At 36.5% G+C, this 8,776-nt stretch overlaps 1 pseudogene; it reads right to left on the bottom strand.

The window, feature by feature from the left end:
- Positions 1-620: 620 nt before the first annotated feature.
- Positions 621-1,126, bottom strand: LOC138813335 (nascent polypeptide-associated complex subunit alpha-like; annotated as a pseudogene).
- Between the last annotated feature and the right edge of the window lie 7,650 nt (positions 1,127-8,776).

The following is an 8,776-nucleotide window of genomic DNA, read 5'->3' as shown; positions in this document are numbered from 1 at the left end:
CCTCCCTCCCTCCCTCCCTTCCTTCCTTCCTTCCTTCCTTCCTCCCTCCCTTCCTTCCTTCCTTCTTCCTTTTTCCCTCCCTCTCTCCCTGTCTCCCTCCCTCCTTCCCTCTCTCTCTTTTTCTTTCTTTCTTTTTTTCTTTCTTTCTTTGTTTCTTTCTTTGTTTCTTTCTTTCTTTCTTTACTTTTTCTTTCTTTCTACCTTTTTCATTTTGCCTACCACGGAATATGAAGTCCTGCTCTTAGCATCTTTTTTTCAAGTCTAACACTCGATCACTTGAACTACAGCTCCACTATCAGATTTTAGTTTATAGGAGGTAAGAGTCTCACAGCCTTTCCTGCCCAGGCTGGCTTCAAACCATGATCCTGAGATCTCAGCCTCCTGAGAATCTAGGATTATAGGCATGAGCTATTGTTGCTTGGGAGAACATTTTCTTACTAGTAATAAAAATACAATATTTCTGAATTAAAATTAATAAGATAGTTGGTATTTCCTTTTTATAGCCACCAAAAAGCAATAACTTTGTTGAAGATAGAAACAATACAAATTTCAAACTAAGCTGCAGTTACCTCTTGGAACAAAGACACACCCCGACACAAATGACCCTTTATTTAATATGGTTACATTATTAATTCTATTATAGCATTTACAGTATTATTACTACTATTTTTCAGGGCTCTAGACTGTCTTTGGTCTCTACACATTTTCTTGTGATAAGACCAAATCTTTGTTCTTAACCTCTGCATGTGTTTCATCAACCTCTTTCTCTTCACCCTCATACAGTTGGAGGCTGTGTGTTTTCTTGAATGTTTGAGACAGCATCACCTTGAACTTTCAATTTCTCATGAGCTGCTAACTGTTCTTCTGAGATAAGTCTAAATCTTGGCTTTCTGGAAACTACATAGATATCAGAAAGTGGCCTCTTTTAGACATCTGGTTTTGTGATGACAAAGAGGGCATTCTTGGATTTTCAGAAGGTGACTCCCATAACTCTAGTAACTCTAGTAACTCCCATAACTTGTCAAAGACCCAGATTGAACATAGCCTTTAGTTTCTTCTTTTTACTCCAACTCTGTTTTGCTTTGTGGGCTGCATATTGAAATGCATAAAGCAAATGTAAAACCATTACAGTGTAAAGGGGATTATTTTAGGAAAAGAGGACACCTTACAAACCCATAAGAAGTGTATTTTCATCTGGAGAAATCCACATATCCTGTGAGAACCATAGCTTACCAATGGTTTATGAATACAAATGATGCAATACAAGTAACCCTTATCAGGGAAACTAAGCTCTTTGATGGTAGAGGTAGTATGGTGTCAGGATGTACCCTGAGCATGGGTCAGTTCACATAGTATGCCTATTTATTGTTTGTTTTCAAATAATAGGACTTGGCATATACTAGGCAAACAATCTACATCTCAACCTAAACCCTTAGACATTTTGTTTTTGTATGTTGGTTAAGAGACAGACATTTACTAATTTTTTTGCAAGCTTAGCTTGAATTGGTGATCATTCTGTATCCACCTCTTGATAGTCCAGGATTAACATGATCATGCTAAAATAAGAGATATAGTAAAATATTGAAAAATCCATCTTTATTTAAAACCATGGCTGTCAGCATTATACTTAATGGTGAAAAACTAAAGCCATTTCCTCTTAACTCAGGAACAAGACAAGGATGTCCACTCTCTCCACTTCTCTTCAATCTAGTATTAGAATGCCTAGCTACAGCAATAAGACAAGATGCAGACATAAAGGGGATCCAAATAGGGAAAGAAGAAATAAAACTCTCCCTCTTTGCAGATGACATGATCTTGTATTTAAAGAATCCCATAGACTCCACTCCCAAATTATTCAAGCTGATTCAAAACTTTGGTAAAGTAGCAGGGTATAAAATTAACCCCCCAAAATCAATGGCTTTTCTGTATGCCAACAATGAGAAAAGTGTGGCTGAAATTAGGAAAGCAACTCCATTTGTAATAGCCCCACAAAAAATAAAATACCTAGGAATTAACTTAACCAAAGAAGTGAAGGCCCTCTATAATGAAAACTTTAAAATCTTGAAAAAGGAAATCAACACAGAACTTAAAAAATGACAAAACCTCCCATGCTCCTGGATTGGAAAGATTAACATCGTGAAAATGGCAATACTTCCCAAGGCTATCTACAAATTCAACACGATACCTATCAAAATTCCAACCTCATTCTTCAAGGAAATAGAAGAGGCAATCCAAAAATTCATATGGAACAATAAAAGACCCCGAATAGCAAAAACGCTGCTCAACAGAAAGAACACTGCTGGGGGAATATCAATACCAAATTTCAAACTCTACTATAAAGCCATAGTAATCAAAACAGCTTGGTATTGGCATAAGAACATACCTGAGGACCAATGGAATAGAATTGAAAACCCAGAAATGAACCTACAGACCTATAGCCATCTAATCTTCGTTAAGGGAGCTAAAACAATAGAATGGAAGAAAGACAGTTTCTTCAGTAAATGGTGCTGGCAAAATTGGTTAACTACTTGTAGAAAACTAAAGCTAGATCCTTATATATCACCCTGCACCAGAATCAACTCCAAATGGATCAAAGACCTTGAAGTCAAAGCAGACACTCTGAAAACATTACAGGATGGAATAGGAGAAACCCTAGGTCTCCTTGGCTCAGGCCGAAATTTTCTGAATAGAGACCCGGAAACACAACAAATCAAAGAAAGGTTGGACAAATGGGATTGCATGAAGTTGCAGAGCTTCTGCATGGCAAAGGACATAGCTAGCAAGATCAATAGAAAGCCCACAAATTGGGAGAAGATCTTCACTAGCCATACAACGGACAAGGGTCTCATATCTAAAATATACTTGGAACTCAAAAAATTAAATCCCCCAACAACAAATCCTCAAAGAAACAACTGCCCAATAAATAAGTGGGTGAAAGACTTAAAGAGAAACTTCTCTGAAGAAGAAAGAAGGATGGCCAATAGACACATGAAGAAGTGCTCAACATCCCCAGCCATAAAAGAAATGCAAATCAAAACAACATTGAGATACCACCTCATTCCAGTTAGAATGGCAAAAATCAAGAACTCTAACAACAACAGATGCTGGAGGGGATGTGGACAGAAGGGAAGCTTACTTCATTGTTGGTGGGAATGTAAACTTGTTCAACCACTTTGGAAAGCAGTATGGAGGTTCCTCAAAAGACTTCACATAGAGCTCCCCTACAACCCAGCAATCCCACTTTTGGGCATTTACCCAAATGTTTACACACAAGACCACACTAAAGCTACCAGCACAACTATGTTTATTGCAGCATTATTTACCATAGCTAAGATATGGAACCAACCCAGATGCCCCTCAGGAGATGAATAGATCAAGAAAATGTGGTATATATACACAATCGAATTCTATGCCTCCATCAGAAAGAATGACATTGCCCCATTTGTTAGGAAATGGAAAAACTTAGAAAAAAATCATATTCAGTGAAGTAAGCCAGGCCCAAAGAAACATAGGCCCCATGGTTTCCCTTATTTGCAATATCTAGTATATGTATGAGTCAAGCGGAAAAGGTCAGATAATGTGATGTTAGGAAAATGAACCCTTAGATATGCATTTTAATATTTTTTTCTTTCATGGATGTGTTTCTAATGCATTTATAAGATTATTTCTTTGTTGCTTCATATGTCCCTCCCCCACAGTATAACCCCTGCTTTCACTATATTTGATGTCAGTATAACTTGTGGAGGAGATGGGGAAAAACCAGTTGTTTAAGGATACAGGTGGACCTGTTGCAACAATGAGAAGTACAAGTTGTCATGTCCAAAACGAGCTTTACAAGGTTGGTGCGGGGAGGGGGGTGGGAGGAGAAGGATTGGAATTGGGGGGGGGGGGAGGGGGAAGGCTGAGAATGGATGTGAAGGATAAATAAAGGAGGAGGCTGCAATGCTTGGTAAGAAATGTACGCATTATCCTGCCCATGTAATTGTAACCCCTCTGTACAGTATGTTCACAAAATAAAATAAAATTAAAAAGAAATAAAACCATGGCTGTTACACATCATTTATTCAGTATGTACTAGGTGGGGTTAGATCAACTCAAAACCAACAATGCATGCAATTTTTGCTCTTTTTTGGGCGGTATTTCTGACCTTTCTTAGCCAAGTCTTCCAGTTTAATTGGAAGGCAAAATGGCACATTGCCTTTATAGCTACTCTTGCTTTTCAGTCCTCCATCCAGAAGTATATGTTTAACTTCAAATATTCAAGGATATAATTTTTAATGATTCTAGATTTTAATAATTTTAGATTTGACCTTTGAATCTGGAGACATATTTTCTTATTGTGATAGTTTACTCTCAACTGCAACACCTATACTACAGTCTTGGCACCTTTTGTCTGAGAAAGTGGGTTTCTTTTTCCTTGTACCCTACAACAGGTGGTTGTCAGGCAACCCCTGAGTTTTGTTGTGCACCTCTCTACAAAATTCCACTCACTGTGTATTGTTCAATGCACAGAAATATGCAGTGGAATCCCTCAGCTGTGAAGCTGAGGTAACAAGCTTGGAAGAGGTTTGCCTTCTATAATATCAATGAATATTAACCTGCTCTTGTGTTTTGTTAGCTGTAAGAGTACTAGTGAACAAGGAAAGTACTATTCTCTTTGCTGGGCTTCTAGTAGCAGAAGACTATAATTACCCTCTCTCATATCATAGGTACAGTACAAGACCAAAGTCTCTTTTTCTTGCTTGACATTGCTTGTTGGACCTGAGTTACCTTCTGGGTAAAAATGAACAGTGAGGAAAAAATACAATCAGAAAGTGTAGGAGAGCTCAGTACTGGAAGCTCATGCCCGTAAATCTAGTTACTCAGAGGCTGAGACCTGAGGACTGTGGTTGTAAGCCAGCCCAGACAGATAAATCCATGAGACCTTTATCTCAAACTAACAAGCAAAAAATCTATTACAGATGTGATTCAAGTTATAGTATTCCAGCCTTGAATGGAATAACTAAGGGAAAATGAGAGGCCCTGAGTTAAAACTTCAGTACTGGCATGTACACATAATCATGCACACACACATAAACACATGCACTTGTAAAAAGGAAAAAAAGAAAAGGGAATAAAAGAAATCAAGTTTAGGAGTAAATGGTATGGATCAAAGAAATTGCACTTTTGCCTCCTGTTGCCCCCTTTCCCCCCAAGGTTCCTATAATACATTTCCTCTTCCCAGTGCTCAGGGCATACAGGAGGGCCATTTGCAATGCCCCACTCCTATCAGCCACATAAAAACCATGACCACCTTCAGCATCTGGTGAACAACATGTGTGTTCTTCCTCTGATGTGAAATGTGTTCTATCTCTACTTTTTGGGCTCTGAGATCTGAGCTACCCTCAATGTGTTGCTGTTACAGGCAAACACGAAACAGAGACTTCCTAGTGGAGGCATGCCTAACCAATCTGTGCTGCTTGAACATTTCAACCAATCCAAGTGATTTTAGACTTAAATCACTCTTCCAATTTTTTTTTCATTTTTAAGAAGTTGTACAAAGAGTATTCAATTCAACATTACAGTTTATGAGTAAAATTCATCTTGATCAATGTCACTTCTTTTATAATAATTCTCTTTCCTTTCTCCTAACACAACCATTCTCTCAAGTTACATAGTTCTATTTTCATATATGTACATTGGATTTAGGAGTACATTTACCCACCTTTTTTCTCTTCATTTGTCTACTCTACTTCCATTTGACCTCCCCCCACCCCCGCCATACTACTGACAGCACAAGTCTCAGCTTCCTGGTATTCTTGTTGTTAACCTGTAAGTTAATTATTCAATTATTCTTGTGTTATACCTATATATTGTCTATACCCTGTATAGACAATAGTTTAGTGAATATGTGTATATGCCACTGCATATGTCTGCAGACATAGTTGTAATTGAGATCTAACTTCCACATATGAGAGGAAATAAGTGTCTTTTGCCTTTCTGAATGTGATTTACTTCATTTAAAATGATTTTTTCCATTTCCATTTGCCTGCACATTAGGTAAAAAGTAACCCACTCTTAATCTTGGAGCCATTAAATGTGAATAAAGTTCAGGACTATCTTGTTTGTCTAACATATTAGTTTTTCTTTACTATAATTTAGAAACAAATATTAGGAACTCCGAGAAAATAAGATAATTATGGCTGCTGGTTTGGACATTTTTCGACTGAGCTCTAGTCTATTTATTGTAATTTTCTCAATGTAGAAATAAAAGCCAAAGTGATGCTAAAAGTGTGTGCAAAATAATAGCTTCCTATGATAAACAGATTCTATTCCACTGAATTATTGTCACTCATATGCAGACATAATTAAGTTAAATGTTCTGAGATGAGAAGATTATCTTGGATTACTAGAGCCTTAGTGCAATCTTGTGGTTAGAAAGAGAGACTTGATAACAACAGAAAAAGAGATACTGCTCTTAACAAGCAGGCAGAGCTGGGAGTGATGCAGCTATAGACTGAGAAATAGCAGCATTCCTATGGCAAGAATCTAAAGCTTAAATGTATTTTTGATCTGAGATATAGACTCTGTACTTCATCACACTCTGGATTCTGCCTCTGCACACTTTGGGTACAGAGTGTTGTATTTTTTCTTATATCATCCAGTCTCACCATAATAAGATCCAGAGTTAAGCCAATGAAAATTCTATCACTCCTTTTGTAACCAAGAACTAAAGCAATAAATTACAAGCCCTGATTGCATTTCACAACTTTAATCAGTCTTGGGAGAACTAAACAAAGAGCAGACTTGCTTCTGAGGACCAGGAGCTAGTTGTGTAGTGAGTAAAATGAGAAAAACCAGGTGGGTCAAAAGAATGTGCTATATATATATATATATATATATATATATATATATATATATATATATATATATATATATGTGTGTGTACACACGCATACACAATGCAATTCTATGCCACCATCAGAAGGAATGACATCACCCCATTTGTTAGGAAATGGAAAGACTTGGAAAATATTATATTAAGTGAAGTAAGCCAGGCCCAAAGAAACCTAGTATCCCTTATCTGCAATGGTATCCCTTATCTGCAATAACTAATGTATGTCTAGGACAAGCAGGAAAGGTCAAAAGCTATGTACATATGACCATATAAGATGATGCTAAGTGAAATGAATCCCAAGATAGTGACACAAGAAGTTTTATCTTTCTTGCTGTCGTTTTAATGTACTTATAATGTACTATGTGATTCTTCATTTCTTTTCTATGTTCTTCCCCCATGGTATAACTCCTGTTTTCACTGTATTTGATTCAGGTGCCCTGCATCTTTTTTTTTCTAATTTGGGGAGAGGAAGAGAAATAAAATGCTGAAATAAGGATACAGGTTGACCCACTGTAACAATGAGATGTACAAGACACTATGTTGAAAATGAACTTTACAACTTTGGGGAGGGAGGGAGGGAGAAGTTGGGGAGGTGTAGAGGGAAGGAACAGTAAGGGAAAAACAAAGGAGAAGGTAACAGTGCTCGATAGGAAATGGACTCATTACCTTGCTCATGTAACTATAACCCCTCTGTACAATATCTTTACAATAAAAAATATAAAAAACAGGTGAAGGTTTGGCTAGATCTTTCTTCTTTGAAAACTATTATATGTGAATGACATTGATTACAAAAGTAAGTCATTTAACCAATAACTAACATCTATAACTCAGCCAGAAAGGATCAACCAAATGTTCAATTAAATTCATCCTTAAACAATTGTGGGAGCTCTTGAACCAAGCCTACATCTAACCAGAAGAGGGATAATTAGAGAATTAATTATTTATACAGCTTATTTATTTTCAATGATCTGTCAAGAGCATTAGAAGATACACATTTTTAAGAAAATTTAGGATAATATATAATTTAGTCAAAAGTTGAGGATAGGGCTGGGAAGGTGGCTCAGTGATAGAGCGCTTGCCTTGCATGCATGAGGCCCTGGGTTCAATTCCTCAGCACCACATAAGCAGGAAAAAAAGCCAGAAGTGTTGCTGTGGCTCAAGTGGTAAAGTGCTAGTCTTGAGCTGAAGAGCTGAGGGACAGTGACCAGGCCGAGTTCAGGCCCCATGACCGGACCCCTGCCCTCACCAAAATTTGAAGATAAAGCAGGAAATTGGTAGCAAGCTATCTGTAAATTAACTACAATCCAACTTCCTTTTGTTATCCACTAGTATGATATATGCAATGTAGGCACTAAATACATGCATAAAAATTTTCATATATACCAGAAATATAAGATGGTTTTCAAGGAATAAATTTAATTATCTTTAATAAGGGCAACTGAGATAGATGAATGGAAAGAAATGGTCTTTTAAAAATAAATTTTAGTATGAATTATTTGAGGCTTACAATATGACATTATTGAATAAATATGGATAGTAAATTGATTATTACATGTTTATCATTTTAGTCAGTTACTTTTTTGAGATTTGATATTAGATGTATTATAAAATACTTACTAGAACAAAATTATAACAATATAATTTTCCTAGCTGTTGATGTTGTATACCAACTTCTTTGTATCTCTTGATCAAATGGTTCAAACAGATAATCTGGAAACAGAATTCTCAGTTTTATATTTTGATGCTTTATTTATGTAACATATTTAGCATATAATAGTTAATCCTAAAAAGTAACCTGAAACTTTCAACAGACTCAAACTCCATGCACAAGAGAAAGGAGATATTGATATTAAAGTTTTTGTATGAAGTTTGAATAGTTATTGTAAACAAACAGAAAAT

This window comes from Dipodomys merriami, unplaced genomic scaffold (assembly GCF_024711535.1).
Source record: "Dipodomys merriami isolate MVZ:Mamm:240054 unplaced genomic scaffold, mDipMer1.0.p SCAF_1, whole genome shotgun sequence".
In the NCBI taxonomy this organism is placed as follows: Eukaryota; Metazoa; Chordata; class Mammalia; order Rodentia; family Heteromyidae; genus Dipodomys; species Dipodomys merriami.
Note: the sequence above shows the minus strand (reverse complement) of the source record. Positions and strands in the feature narration are given on the sequence as shown.